This window comes from Sarcophilus harrisii, chromosome 4, assembly GCF_902635505.1.
Source record: "Sarcophilus harrisii chromosome 4, mSarHar1.11, whole genome shotgun sequence".
Taxonomy (NCBI): Eukaryota; Metazoa; Chordata; class Mammalia; order Dasyuromorphia; family Dasyuridae; genus Sarcophilus; species Sarcophilus harrisii.
Genome location: NC_045429.1, coordinates 16598014 through 16613522, shown reverse-complemented (window position 1 = coordinate 16613522; position 15509 = coordinate 16598014). Strand labels below are relative to the sequence as shown.

The 15509-nt window shown below is 37.6% G+C and overlaps 1 pseudogene; it reads right to left on the bottom strand.

Moving 5' to 3' along the window:
• Positions 1 to 387: 387 nt before the first annotated feature.
• On the bottom strand, positions 388 to 857 carry LOC100920899 (annotated as a pseudogene).
• Positions 858 to 15509: the final 14652 nt, after the last annotated feature.

Here is a 15509-nt window from a genome sequence, read left to right as displayed (position 1 = left end):
TAAAGTATATGTTAAATCCAATATATGGATACATATTTATACAGTTATCTTGCTGCACAAGAAAAATCGGATTTAGAAAAAAGGTACAAATAACCTGGGAAGAAAAAACAAAAATGCAAGTGCTTCATATATCTTAACTATATTTGATTCCATCCATCTATCCAGTCCCCACATCACCTAGCAATTCCTACTACCAGATTACTGTTTGTAGTATGGTGATGCAAAGCAGAGAGAGCTGGTCTTGCACTCAGAAATGAGTTCTAATTCTCCTTCTGGCAGTGAGGAGGAGGAGGGAGGGATTGGAATGGTTATAAGGGCACTAACCTACTTTACAAATTATTTTTTTCACCATCCAATAATCTTATATTGTTTTCTTAAAATAGTTATTTATGCCATGAATTTGTAGAAGCTCAGTTCCAACAGCTCAGGCTGCTTGCCACTGATTCTCACAAAGTGTGCTTCTCTGCATGGAGCAGGCTGGCATTTCAGTTGAACCCAACTGCCCTTTTCTTTGGCTTCCTTCTTTTTCTGATCATTTTTCTTTATTCACTTCAAGAAGCTATTTCTGCTCTTAGAGTGCTTAATATGCTCAATATGCACATTAATTCTCTTGACTAGAATCTTGCCTTTAACTTGTTTGTTTACAACAATGCCTACGTCATGTTAAGTAGCTTATAGACCTGTCCAGTCTTGCCATGGTAACATTTGTGGGGCATTCCTTGCTGAACTGTGCCCATATCCTTGATATCTACAATATCACCCTTCTTGTATATTCACATACATGCAGCCAAAAGGACACCACCATATTTTCAAAACATGTATCGTGTCCCTGTCCTTTTTCCTTTTGTCTTTACCATTTTGGCAACTCACTGGAATATAGCAGAGCCAGCAGAAAGTCTACCTTACAAATTATTATGAGGATTACATGGGATAATATCTGTAAATTGCTTTGTTGTCTTTAAAGGGCTATGTAAATGTTAGTAATCTCTTCTCACCTCTTTTCAAATAAGAAAATTGAGAACTAGAAAGGCTGGTAAGTTATCTGAGGTAGGATTTGAATCCAGGCCTTCTGTATTCCAAGTCTAACATCCCATCATCCACCTGAAGACCTTAAGTGAGTGAGAATCTACTACCTCTAAGATTGTCCCTTCCATCTTTAGATTTTTTTTTCCTTTTCCTGCCTTCTAAAATCCCATCCAAACTGATGGTCCTAAGCATTAGTCTAGGAACTCAGTGAGAAAATACTCTAGAGTATTGATTACCATGGAGAGCCCACCACTCTTCCAGAAGAAGCTCCTTATGCAAGTGCTTCTTTTCTATAAGAATGAGAAGCTCTGGGCTACACAGGACTCTAAAGTCTTAAAGGATTATTGCACAGTTAGAATCATATAGCCTTAAAAAATGGTACAGGGGAGTTAGGCTCTTCTTCAGCCTCCTAAATCCCCATCCCAAAGCGTGGAGAAGAGGTTTACTCAGAGCTGAGATTCTGACCTCTAAGGTTTCCTCCCAAAATGAAGGAGTAAAATGTACTGAGCTTAAAATGTAAATCAAGTATGGGAAGAGTCATTGATTCCTACATACAAGAAATGCCAAACATAAAAGACTCATTGGTCACATTAATAAAGTGATTTACCCAGGATGCGGTGTCCTAATCCAAGACCAATGGCACAGTCCACTAGGAAATGAATACTTAAACCTTTTTATCAAATGCTTTTATCAAGATGATTTGTGTCTCTGATCACACCCATCCAATTCTCCCATCCCTAATTCTGAACTTTTACTTCATTGTTCTCCATTTCCATACTTCAAAATGACTTCTCCAGGCCCCTGTCCCTATTGGAATTATCTTTTTCGTGCTATTTTTGCAGCCTCCAGCACATGTTAAATCTCTAACACGTTAGCGATTCCCTGAGAATGGGAGAACCATGGCTGTGTACCATGGGAGGAGGGAGCAAAGGGAAATTCTCCATGACAAAGCATCTCTCACTGCCCCCAAGCAGCTGGCTGGGATGGGGGGTCAACGGAGCAACGTTTTATGTTTCTTTGTAGAGTAAACGACATATTTCTGCAAAGAACAAATCTTGCCTCTCTGATCTTGCTCCCATTAATGGGTCAAGGCCAGAGCCAGACAGAGAGGACTAATTTACTCTGGAGACATTCTGTATAAACACCATATTCCCTCGTGTTCTGTGCTTCATTGGACAACCTGAATCTATGCAAACAAAGATGACGGCTGTTCAGAATTTCGATGCCCTCCAATGCCGTCCTTTGCGTTATCTGAGTTTCTTCTAGGCCCAGGGTCAAGGAGTGTCACAAACTTTACATCAACAAAACATGGGTTTTCTTTCCACTCAGCAATGGAGCAATCTGTAATCGTTAACCTCACAAGTTTGAACGTCTACCTTACCATTTGTACGAAGCAGATGGCTTCCGTATTCTGCCAACCTGTTGTTAGAAAAGCATTTCCCGAGAATTGTGTTCGAGCCATAGCCACGAGTATAATTAACCTTTCAGAAGACTTCATAAATAGGAAAACATGCTCTGTTCTTCCTGAAAATGGTGATCCTTGAGCCCCACTTTTAATTATAACCACTCATATTTCTAGCATGCAGTGAAGGCGGAGAAGCTCTAAAGTAGACTATAGTCAAGCTCTCTTCATTTGACACCTGGAAATGGTGAGACTCATGTCTGTGAGAAGGCTTGCCTTGAATCACTGGTAACTGATCTCGGGATCAGATAGATATGTTCCTGAATTAGGAAGGCAGGTCACAGAAATCCAGCAAATAAATCCACAAGAGTTTGTTAAGAGCCTTCCATTTACTAGATGCTGGGCTATAGTGGCTGAAATCACAACTTCTATCACCTGATAAGACTTCCATCTCTACATTTTTGTTGTTTTATTTTATTTTTTTGACATCTAGGTAAGTTTAATCAATCAATTATCCAGGTCAGATATGTTTACATTGTACTTACTCTGGTCCAGGCTCTGTGCTTGCTGCTGAGCAATCAATCACTCAGTCAGTCAGTCAATGATACATCAATAACCATTTTTAAGCACCTACTATGTGCCAGGCACTGTGCTAAGCACTGGGGATACAAAGAAAGACCAAAAAAGCAGTCCCTGCTTTAAAGGTTGTGGTCCAAGAGGGAGACAGCAACTATGTACCAACAATACAAACTACACACACACACACACACACCTTTATAGGTATATTATACAAGGGTATGTGTGTGTTTATGTTATATTAAAGATAATCAACAGAGGAGAGGCATTACCATTTAAAATGAATTAGGAAAGGCTTCTTGGAGGTGTGGGATTTTATCTGAGAATTCCAGGAATCCAAGGAAGTCGGGGAGGAGAAATGAGGAGGGAGAGATTTCCAGACATGGGGAACAGACAGAGAATATGCATGCACACTTGGGAGATGAAATGTCTTTCTTGTACAATTACTGTCTCCTGCTTCTGCTCCTCACTATCTGACTATTCCTTGTCAGTCTTCTTTGCTGGATTTTCTTCCAGGTTATTCTCCTCAATCCCGGATGTCCCCCAATATTCTATCCTGAGCTCTCTTCTCTTCACTCCATTATTTTTTTTCTAGTTGATCTTATCAACTCCCATGAATTTAATGATCATTTTCATGCTAATGATTTCCAAATCCTTATCCAACCATACTTTCTCACCTAACTTCCACTTTCTGTCTCCAACTACCTATTAGACATTTCAAAATTATGTCTCATACTTGCTAAATTCAACATGTCCTAAACTGAATTCATCATTTCCCCTCCCAATCCCTCTCCTCTTCCTCATTTTCCTGTTATTACCAAGAGTGCTGCCATCTTTCCTATTACCCAAGCTCACAGCTTTAGGGTCTCCCTTGACTCCCTACTCTCTATTCCCCCAACAACCAATCTTTTTGTGAAGTCCTGGCCATTCTACCTTCATAAATTTTCCTATATGAGTTCCTTTCTACCTGTTCCTGAGCCACTTTGATATAAGCCTTCATTACCTCCCATCACATTAGCCTGCAGGTTGGTCTGCTTGCCACAAGTGTCTCCACATCAGTCCATCCTCCACTCAGTTGTCAATGATTTTTCTAACTGCATATCTGACCGGTCGCCCATCTATTCAATCAACTCCAGTGACTATCAGCTATAGTCTTAAATGTAAAAATCTTCTAGTGTTCAACTGCCTATATTCCCAAGATGTTTTTTTTTAATCTCCTTCGCCTTTTTTTCTACCTCCAGTGTTTCACACAATTATCTGGCACATAGTAAGTGCTTATTAAATGCTTGTTGATTTATTGTACTGTGTTGGAAAAGAACAGGAATGGATAGGCAAAAGAATAAATGATTTTGTCCCTTGGGCTGAATTTGTCTCTATGTATTTCCCCTTTTAGTACTTAGGATAATAGAAAAGTTAAGGGTTAAAATAAAACTGAGGCAACCTAAAGCCCAGAGATGTTTGGTAGTTACTGACAAATAACCATTACCTGGTTTATATTCTAAACTTCAGATATTAAAATTGGCAAGTGTTTTCCAAGCTAAGACAAGGTTGCTTATCGAGAGACTCAAATCCCTAGACTAGAAAGAGGAATCAAAGAAAATAAACATTAGTTTGCAAAAAGAACCCAGATCTTTGTTTTATAAGGATTTCAAGGTCAAGAGACTAAGCTCTTAGAATTTCCTAGGGAACAAAAGAGAGACTTTAGTAGCCCAAACTCTGAAGGCGCAAACCAAATTAACCTAAAATATTGAGTTAGACTTAGAAGCCCATGTTCATGGATGTGTGTGTGTGTGTGTGTGTGTGTGTGTGTGTGTATGTTAGAGAGAGAAAGAAAAAGAGAGAGGTGTGTGTGTGTGTGTGTGTGTGTGTGTGTGAGAGAGAGAGAGAGAGAGAGAGAGAGGGAGAGAGAGAGAGAGAGAGAAAATAAGAGAGAGGGAGAATAAAAGAGAATGTAGATTTCCCTATATTGTCCAAGTTAAAAGTATGGTGATAATTAACCCTGCAACTAAGTGGCCTAGAAACTTTAATTTGGGTCAGTTTGCCATGCTTTTACCATAGTAGTTTGTTGGATCCTGGCTCCGAGGGTCTCACTATTTTTCCATTCCAAGATTGACATTTTTGTTTAGAAAAAGGAGACCATTTTCTTTAATTTCTTGCGTAGCTGTAATCATTGATTGGGTGTTCTTTCAGGCAAACTGAGCCCTGTTCAAGAGCTCAGCTTAAAAAATCCAAGGTCTCGCATTGCATCCAGGGTTATCTTCAGTCCTCTCGATCTGTATCTTCCACTGGATCTAGATGTGCTGGAGGGGAAAGTCAGGCAGATGATCTTATCCAGCCCTCCCTCACATAATCCAAATCACTTACATGTCATGGCATCACCTCCCTGACCTCATGGTCCTCTTGGAGAGTGAAGGACAAACAACACTTGGTGACAGACTTGGTATAGATACACTATCAATTTTGGTCCTGCTGCTGGTCAGAGCTCTACAATTCAAAGATCCTCCAGCATCAGCCTTCCCAAGAGCCAAGATTTTATTTTTGGGTTTTGTTTTGTTTTGTTTTGTTTTGTTTTAGTTTTCAGGCAATTTTCTGCCTTTTTGAAAAACACATCGACACCATGCTTTCCATAAAAAGGGACATATAAAGCAGAGTTGAAAAAGTAAACATCAGATTGATGGCTAATGGGCATTATTGCTCCCTTCTTTGTATAAGGTCACCATCCAAAAGGGAAAGAGGGAATGGGTTAAATTTCTGACCATTTCTTGCTTTTGGATTTTAATCCTTCATATTCCTTAGATGATATAGTAATAGGGCCGAGAAGTACTGTGACCTTTTCAGTATGCTGTACCTTCACCAAATTGCTATTTTATGTCTGAAGTAATAAAAGACATAGATATGGTACAGAAAGGCTATTGTGAAACTTCAAACTGCATTGGATAGTAAAGTCATTAGAGTAAGCAGTGAACAATGTCCAAGTGGGGGATTCTGAACAAGGATGATGTAACTTTAAGCATCAAATACAGGAATGGTTGTGTGTGTGTGTGTGTGTGTGTGTGTGTGTGTGTGTTTTCAAGGATAAGGAAACAGTTGCTCAATTCCTAGAACTTACCCAAATGAAAATGAAATAAAGGAGGATTTGCAGAGAAGCAAAGGAGAGAGTCAGAGGAAGTACTGTAAGAATGTTGAGAAAGGAAAGGAAACCTTGAGTTTGGAGAATGGAGAGCCAGGTTTCTTTTCCCTGGAAAAGCTGGGGAAGCTTTCCTACAGAAACTCTCCTCTCTTATAAAGCAACTTCTCTTTGTCTTGGATCTATTCCCCTCACATCCCTTCTAGCTTCTTGAGCCCAAAGAAACCTGGCTCTCCCTCCTCCCCCACTTCCCAGACACAGTTGGGATCCAAGATGCCTTTACTAGTACCTAGGCTCTTTCTTCATACTCCTAAATACACCAGACAAGGAGGAAGAGTAGGTGTTTTGCTTGATCCTCATTGTCACTTCTAGGCATGGCTCCTTCTTCTGCCATTATTGGAAAACCTTTTCTCCTCTATTACAGAGCCACACAATATTAAGGGTTGGGGAAGGGACTTCAGTGACTAACTTAGTCCTAACTCATTCATTAAAAATATCTTCTCTGTAAACATCCCATCCAGCCCCTGCTTGACCTCAGTGAGAAAGCCATTGGACTTTGGGGATACTTGACTTGTTAGGAATTGTTTTGCCTGTGTGGAGTCCAAGTTGTTCCCTTTGCCCTTCCTACCTATGGCTCGTGATTCTATTCTTGATTACAGAATTAGCCCAATCCCTTCTTTTATGACTTTGCAATCTTCTATTTATCTCAATTTTCCCAATCTGTGCTTGTAGTGATCCCCTGATCATTTCTAAGTTTTATATTCAAATCTTAGGTCTGGCTCCAGTCAATGCCCTTTCTACCATTTGCTTCTTCTGCCTCAGAAGGTCACCCTTTGCCTTGTTGGTCAAACCAAGTCTATCAGCTCAAACCAAGTATCTGAAGAAAAGGATTGCTGGCTCTGAGACTGTCCTGTATTTTTTGTCAAAAATCAGTTCTGCTAACAGACACCTAGCCAGAGGCGCCCATTCCCATAAAGCCTGTTTATCCTGCAAATGCACCCACTAGAGCTCCATCAGTTCCAGGCTTTCAACACTCGCTTATTATGTAAGAGGCAGATTGGGCCAAAGGAAGTTTTTTTTCAGTTCTCCAGAAAGAGCAAGCAGATGTCTCCCTCGGACCGTGACACATACCTGAAACTGGCTACCCGGCCAGTTTATCGAATACAGATGTGCAAATTCATTAGCCAGCCTCAAACGAGCAACATTTGGAATTCCCAGGAAGTGAGTTCATGTGTGTGACCATGTTTTCTTTGTCTGAGCCTAACAGCCAAACACAATCGATTGGATATAGCCAGTTTTGCTGATTTCTTTTCCGAAGAAGTGTGACCTCAGCAGAGTCTGCTGAAAAGAACATTGTACCAGGAGGATTCAGTGAATGAATGAATGAATTAATGAAGAAGCATTTATTATGCAGATAACTATGTTCAAGCCAGATAGTATATACTGTGCTGTGTACATATATAGACTAATAAGACAGTCCCTGCTGTCATACTAATGGAAGAGACAAAAAAGACCCAGGTGTAAATCAGATGATCCTTAGAATGCAGCAGTTAAGGTGTTAATGCTTCTCTAATATTGTGTCTCCTGATGAAACCAAAGCTGTTTCTCATCTAGAACCATTTGATAGTTCCAAAACCTTTGATGATTAGGGCTTTCTTTCTTAGGTAATTAGAAACTGTGACTATTAGGGAAGCAGGTATTATAGCACCCACAGAGGCAGATCCCAGGCCCCATCTGTTCTTTAGTGATTCTTCTCCTCACAGATGGCCACAAAACTTGTGGCCTATCTACATTAGGGTCAAAGTTGAGGTAATGCTTGAAGTGATGGTGGTTGTTTGACTTACTTGATTGTCATTTCTACAGGAAGTTTCTACTAGGATGGTTCTGTAGGTAGAAGATGTTTCCATTAAGGTGGTTCTGAAGGTGGAAAATGGTTTGCATTTGGAAGAAATGGAATGGTTGCCCCCCTCCTTGTAGGAATTGTTTCCCTAACTAAGGAGGAAATTGTAGGGAATGATGCACAAGAAATAACGTCATTGGTCTGAGAAATGCTGTTATTTCCCAGAGTACTTCAGTTTATTCTAATATATTCTAAGAGGCATCACATGAAGAGAAATAGTGACTAGAAAGGTTGGAAAATTGCAGTGACAGTGATTGGAGACATGGGTAAATGGAATTACACAATCTTTATAGGGACAGCAGCAAAATTAATTTGATTATGTTTCCATAAACGGAACTGGAACAGAGGGGTGAAAGAAAGACGCCACTGTTGAGAAGACAGCTGAGTGAAAGTCTATCTCTGTTTTTCTAAGATCATTGAGCTCCTTATTTCTTCCAAAACAGTACTATTCCATTACTATCATATATCACAACTTGTCCAGTCATTCCGTAATGGATGGGCATTCATGAAATAATGAACAGCAAAATGAGCAGAATCAAGAAAATGCTGTGTACATTTACAGCAGTATTGTTTTAAGAATAACTCTGAGTGATAAATACCCAAATTAATCACAAAGGACATGTGAAAGAAGATGCTATCTATATCCAGAGAAAGAAGTGATAAATAAATGTATGTATAGGATGATTTTACATATATGTATTGTACCTATATACATATATATTCACATCTAATGGTAGCTGTCCTTATTGTGAGAGGGGAAAGAGAAAAAAGAAAACAAGAAATTTACGGAATTATATAAATATATATTACATATAAATAAAATATATATTTTTAAATATAGGAATAATAAGTTGTACATAATAGGTTTACACTTTTATTCCATAAATTAAAAATAAATTTTCAGAAATAAAAAAATAATATGGCTGGAGAATAAAGTGAGCCGTGGCTGGAATCAGCCCAGATGTCAGTTCAAGTACTATTTGGTTTGAGCACAACCTTGAGATAATTATTGAACTTTTCTGAATTTTTATTTTGTCAGTGTAAAACTGGGATGATGATAATGATGGTCCATTTTCCTATCGCATAATATTGGTTAATACTATAATGTAAGGGAAGTAATATATCATGACATATATATGATATATGTATATAATATATATTTATATGTAATATTAGTGAACTGTATATATAATATGCAATCTAAGTAAAATAAAATATAATTATATATGTGAATGCACCTTCCACCATCTCTCATCCAATTCTACAGTTCTTCTTTCTTTCACATAGAATGGCCAATTTTCTTTCTCTTTGCATTTGCAATGGTTGTTTCATGGGCCCAGAATATCTCTCTTCTTCATTTTGTATCATAGAATCCCTGCCTCTTTCACATCTTGGCTCAAAGCCTCCATTTGCATGAAATCTTCCCTGATCTCCCAGCTAGTTGCACATTCCTGTAGCTTGAATGATATCGTGTAACCCACCGAGTCTGGGACATCTTTCCTGGTGCTGCTTATGGAGATGAAAATGTGGCTCTGGACTAACATGTTCAATGCGATGCTATGTGTTTGTGGAGGGGACTTCTTCAGGAGAGCCATGTGGAAAGAGGATTCTCCAGGGAGGAGAGAGGGAAAGACTTTAGAATAGGAAATATACACAGGAAGCTTAAAGCTCTAAAGATTGCTAGAATGGAACAATATCTGCAGTGCTGTTTCCTATGGGTTGTCTTAACATATAGACACAGTTCATGAGTGGCATGTATAATATGAACTGAGGTCTGGCCCATCTTTGTGAAAAGGGGAGCCAGGTGTTCCTGACTCCAGTTTCTATACAGAAAAAGAGCAGGTTTGCAACCCTGAGGAGACTAATAGCAAACAGTCTCCAGACAATACCCCAAAGGGGAATATTACCTGCCCCTCCTTACATAACGCTCTCCTCAAAGAGACCATTAAAAGTCTCAAAAGAGAGTTAGAAGAAAAATGGGGAAAGGAAAGAGAAGCTTTGTAAGCTGAATTAGAAAAAGTAAAAAACAAAAAAACAAAAACAAAAACAAACAAACAAAAAAAACCTTTTCCTGACTCCAGCATTAGGAGCCAGTAGTGATTAGGCAAGATCTGAGGTAGACAAGGCTGGATATTCTCTCCTGCAGTCTCCTGCCGAGTGGTATGAGATGGAACAATATCTTTTAATCATTCTTCAGATAAATAAGAATAATAAAAACTAGAATTTATATAGTTCTTTAAGGATTTGATTTTTCACAATAACCCTAGAAGGCAGGTGCTATTATTATCACCATTTTAAAGTCAAGGAAACTGAGATAGAGATTGAATGATTTGTCCAGGATTATGAATAAATGTCTGAGGTAAGATTTGAACTTGGACCTTCCAGACTTTTATTATCCCCATTTTACAGATGAGGAAAATGAGTCAAGTAGTCAAGGGTTAAGTTAGTAGCTCAGAGTCACAAAGCTAGTAAGGATCTGAAACTGCATTTGAAGTTAGGTCTTCCTGACTCCATAATGCATACTCTAATTATTATATCACATGGAAGGAAACTGGTCACACAATGATCCACATGCTATTTTAAAAGTACAGATATGATTATTTTAGTCTCTCTCTCAAGAGATTTTAGGACCATATTTTACCATTAGAATAAAATACAAATTCCTTTGATCAACATTTAAATACCTTCCTAATCTAATTCTAGTCAACTCTTCCAGACTAATTTCCAGATTTTCCCTCATATATTCCACATTACAGATAAATGGTCATTTGCTTTTCTTACCATTTGACTTTCCATCTCCTCCCTAAATCCCTTTGCCCAAAATGCCCCTTTCTTCATGCTATCCCTTACTCATTGTCGCCATCTTTTAAAATCACCAGGTTCTTTCAAGAATCAGCCCAGGTGCCTCTTGCCTTCAATCTTTTTTTTGATCCACACACCCCCCCCCAATTGCTACCGTTCTACAAAATTACTTTATATTTTCTCCACTAGATAATTTGTGTAGTTAATTGTACCTGTACTGGATTCCTCCATGTCCATTGGAATAAAGGCTCTTATGAGCAGGTACTCTTGTTGCTGACTTCATATTTGAACCCTCAACTTGGCCACTTGCTTAAATGTAGTGGCCAAAGACAATAATCCTGATTTTCCTCACTCCCAAGGCTTTGCCTTTGTTTAACTGCATACAATCCAGCAAAAGGCATATATATCTGCTATGGACCAGAGACTGTGAGAGATGCTACAACTACAGTGATAGAAATAATCCATTCTTTGTCTTTAAGATGCTTGGTTTAGAATGGAAAAGCTCAAACTCGAGTGCCTGAGTACACACATACACACATACCATGTATATTTCTCTGTATATACATATACACTTAAATATATATATATATATACATATATATATATATATATATATATAGAGAGAGAGAGAGAGAGAGAGAATACACATATGTATATATGTATATATACATATGCATATGTATTATATATAATACACTATATATATATAATTGTTGAGTGTTTAGCAAAGCTCTCTTTTAGACCATCTTCTCCTTTCTCTCAATAATATCCCCATTTGTGACCCCATGAATTTCTATAGGGCCAATTACTGTCTCTATATACATGATTTCCTTCTTTATCTAGACCTAGTCATTTCCTTTCTTTGACACTTAAAGCTTTTTCCAAACTGTCCTCTTCTTATCTTTCCAGTGTTTTCTTTTGTTTTCCTGATGCAATTGGGGTTAAGTGACTTGCTCAGGGTCACACAGCTAGGAAGTGTTAAGTGTCTGAGACCAAATTTGAACTCGGATCCTCCTGACTTCAGGACTGATGCTCTATCTATTGTGTCATCTAGCTATCCCCTCCAGTGTTTTTAATAGTAATAATTATAATACGCATTTATAAAGCATTTCAAGATTTAGAAAATGCTTTATATTCATTATCCTTTGAGTCTTAGAATAACTTTACAAAGTACTACAATTCTCTTTATTTAGAGATGAGGAAATGAAGGTTGAAGGAAGTTACATGACTTTCCCAGCAACACATGAGGTAGTATTTGAACTCAAGTCTTCCTTACACAAAATGGAGTCCTCTACTCACTGTGTCAGCTCCGTGATCTAGGATTACTGCTCTATTTGCTGATGGAGTTGTGCTCTATCCTCTCTGGCTGCCTCCATGTTGCAATGATGACTTTTAATTCTGTCCATTGCTAATTCTTTGGCTTCCAAAAAAGTTATAATAATTTGGTGAGCATCTGTTTCCTCAGCTGTTAAAAGGGATTATTAATGCCATCAATGCATACCTCATGGACTTGCTGTGATTCTTGAAAGTGACATATGTATGTATGTGTATATATGGGTGTTTTATATATATCTATTATTAGACAATTATTGGGTTATATTGTTATTACTAGCTATCTATTAATAATATGGTATTATATTATTATAGAATTATAATTACATTATTATGTATTATTATAGAATGATAATCATGACATATAATTCTAATAATTTCTGTTTCTTCAAGTCCAACTCAACTAACACCTCCTTGAAGCTTTCTCTAATGTCTCCTTCTCCTCTCTCTCCCCCAACCCCAATAAAGTGAAAGTAGTCTGTATTTTCTCAAATTTCTCATTATTTTGCCTGAATCTGAGTAGATGTCATGTTGTATAGAAAAGTTAGGAAGTTCTAGGGTCAAAAAGACTTGAGTTCAAATGTGACCTCAGATACTTACTAGCTGTGTAACCTAGGGAAAGCCATTTAAACTCTATTTGCCTTAGTTTCTTAAACTGTAAAATGGAGATAATATTAGCACCTACTTTGAGGGGTTGTTGTGAAGATCAAATGAGATAATATTTATAAAATGTTTTAGATAATATCTAGTACATGGTAGGCATTTAATAAGTACTAGTCATTTTATTACTATATCATTAATGATAAATGATTTTACATTATTATACATTATAACATGATCATGTTATTTAACTATATTATATATGATTCTACTACATAACTATATTATTATGTATTATATATATTACACTTCATAAATTATTGTATGTATATATGTAATGCAACATTATTGCTAAAAATAAGAAATGCTACCAATTCTTATTACTCTAGCATTACTGATAAATTGTTACATTTTATGTTATAATATATATAAATATGTAACACATTGTTATTATTCACAAATATTAAATGCTAGTTTTAGTAATTTTGTTATTATAGTTCTATTTCTCTCTCTCCTTTGCACTTGTCAGCAAGACTCCATGCCTTTGTATAGCCTTTCCCTTCTGCCTGTATTATGCTCTCCACCTCTCCTCCTTAGAATTTCTATTGTCTTTCAAAGGACAGTCTCTGCCCCCATCTAAAGGAGAGCTTTCCTGCTAGTAGTCTCTCTCCTTTCCATACCGTATTACACATATTTCTTTGTGGAGATTTTATATTTACATGTTATTTTCTTCAGTAGGTTCTTTGTGGGTAGGTCTTGCATCTGTTTTTTTTTTTGTTTGTTTGTTTGTTTGTTTGTTTGTCTATGTGTTGTTTGTTTGTTAGTCTTGATAGCCATAACATTTAGCAAAGTGGCTGCCATATAGAAGGTGCTTAATAAATGCCTGGTGACTGATGAATTCATTGATCACTCTCTCTATCAGAATTTTATATATATATATATATGTATGTATATATATATATATATATGTATGTATATATATGTATATATATGTAAACTCTAAGTTGCTCTTTGAGACCCTCCTATATTTTACCTTCTTCCTCAGATACATCACTCATTCCCTTTCAGGTGTAGAGAAACAAACTCCAAAATTCAACAGCCATTAATAGAGTGCCTCTGATGGGCAGAATCTTGGTCTCCATGATGCGGAAAGATTCCAGTCTTTGATTCCCAACCCCCCCTAGTTAATGTAAATTATCCTTTGACTCACAAATCCTGGTCCCTTTGAATTCCAATTAAAGATTCAGACCTGTCCCAACTCCACCTGGATCTGAGCCAACTTTGGGGCTATACCCAAAAGCCCCTAGAGCTAAGTCTCAGACTTAAAAGGGTCACGCTGGGAACCCCTCTTTGCAGAGATTCCAAACATGGTTGCCATGTGAGGACCCTCTGTCCAGTGCCCTCCTTGTCTCTACTTTCACCTATCTCCTACTTCTAAACTCAATAATAAACCTCTTTTATCAATCTAGCACTCCGGGCCAATAAATGCTTTTACTGGGAATTCCTCACCGCTACTAGACCTCATATACCGCCCGTATCCTTGTGCCGAATCCAAGGGGATTGCAGGGGAACTCTGTTTCCCTGTACCCCAAACCTGCCACTGGACCTTAACTAAACCCTAATTTCATTTAGGTACCCCAAATCTAGACCTCAACATTCGATCAACACCTCAACATTTGGTTCCCTGACCGGGAATCAAACCCGGGCCTTGGCGGTGAGAGCGCCGAATCCTAACCACTAGAACACCTCAACATCCACTCCTGACTTTCCAACAGGGCTCCATTTGTAACTTCCCATATCAGATTGTAAGTTCTGTGAGAGCAGACTATGTATTCTGTCTAATTTTATCTCCTGCCTGAATAGCCAGAGCAAGTACTTAATAAATGTTTATGGAAATATCTGTTGATAGAATGGACTTGACATATAGTCTATCTTCTGGTTGGTCTTTTTTGATCCCAGCCTCCGATTTTTTTTTTTTTTGTCAAAGTTCCCCAAAGGGCTGTTCATATTTGTAGACTGACATATTGAAAGACGGCTGTGACCATGGAAAAATCCACAGATTTTAGTTGTCCATACTGAGCTGCCCTGCTGGTATCCTTCCTCTGTTTGGGTTGTAGGGTGGAGCTGAGGCAACTGAAGGATGTCTAGAATTAGGAGTGGGGGTTGGGTAAGAAGGAAAGAGCTCTTGCTAAAGATCTTTTGCCACAGAGAGCAAAGAGCCAAACCCCAATTGTAACCACCCTCAGCTCTTGTAAGGTTGTCAACCACCCATTAACACCAAATGTCAGGTTGTAGACACCAACTGCTAAAGTGTTAGAAAATGCCTATGGGCTGACTGAGCTGTCTGGGATGAAATCTCATTTCAGTGAGGTGGCCCTTACAATGCTCCCAAGATTACAATAATTTAAAATTTCCATTTAGATACCAAGGGTTTATATATATATATATATATATATATATATATATATATATATAATTATGTATATATATATCTATATTTTCACATATATATATAAATCATGTGTAAGATTAAATATTTTAAACTTTAATGATATATCATATATGTGTGTATGATAATATATTACATGTGATTTTACTACATACAGAGCAGCGCTAAGACAATAGACATTTTAATTGAAGAAAAAGGCAAAAATGAATGTACCAAATGAGTTAAGACAATATCCCTTTAATTATAAACTGGATATTAAGAGGGAAGAAGGGAAGAATATCTTTTGAATTTTCTA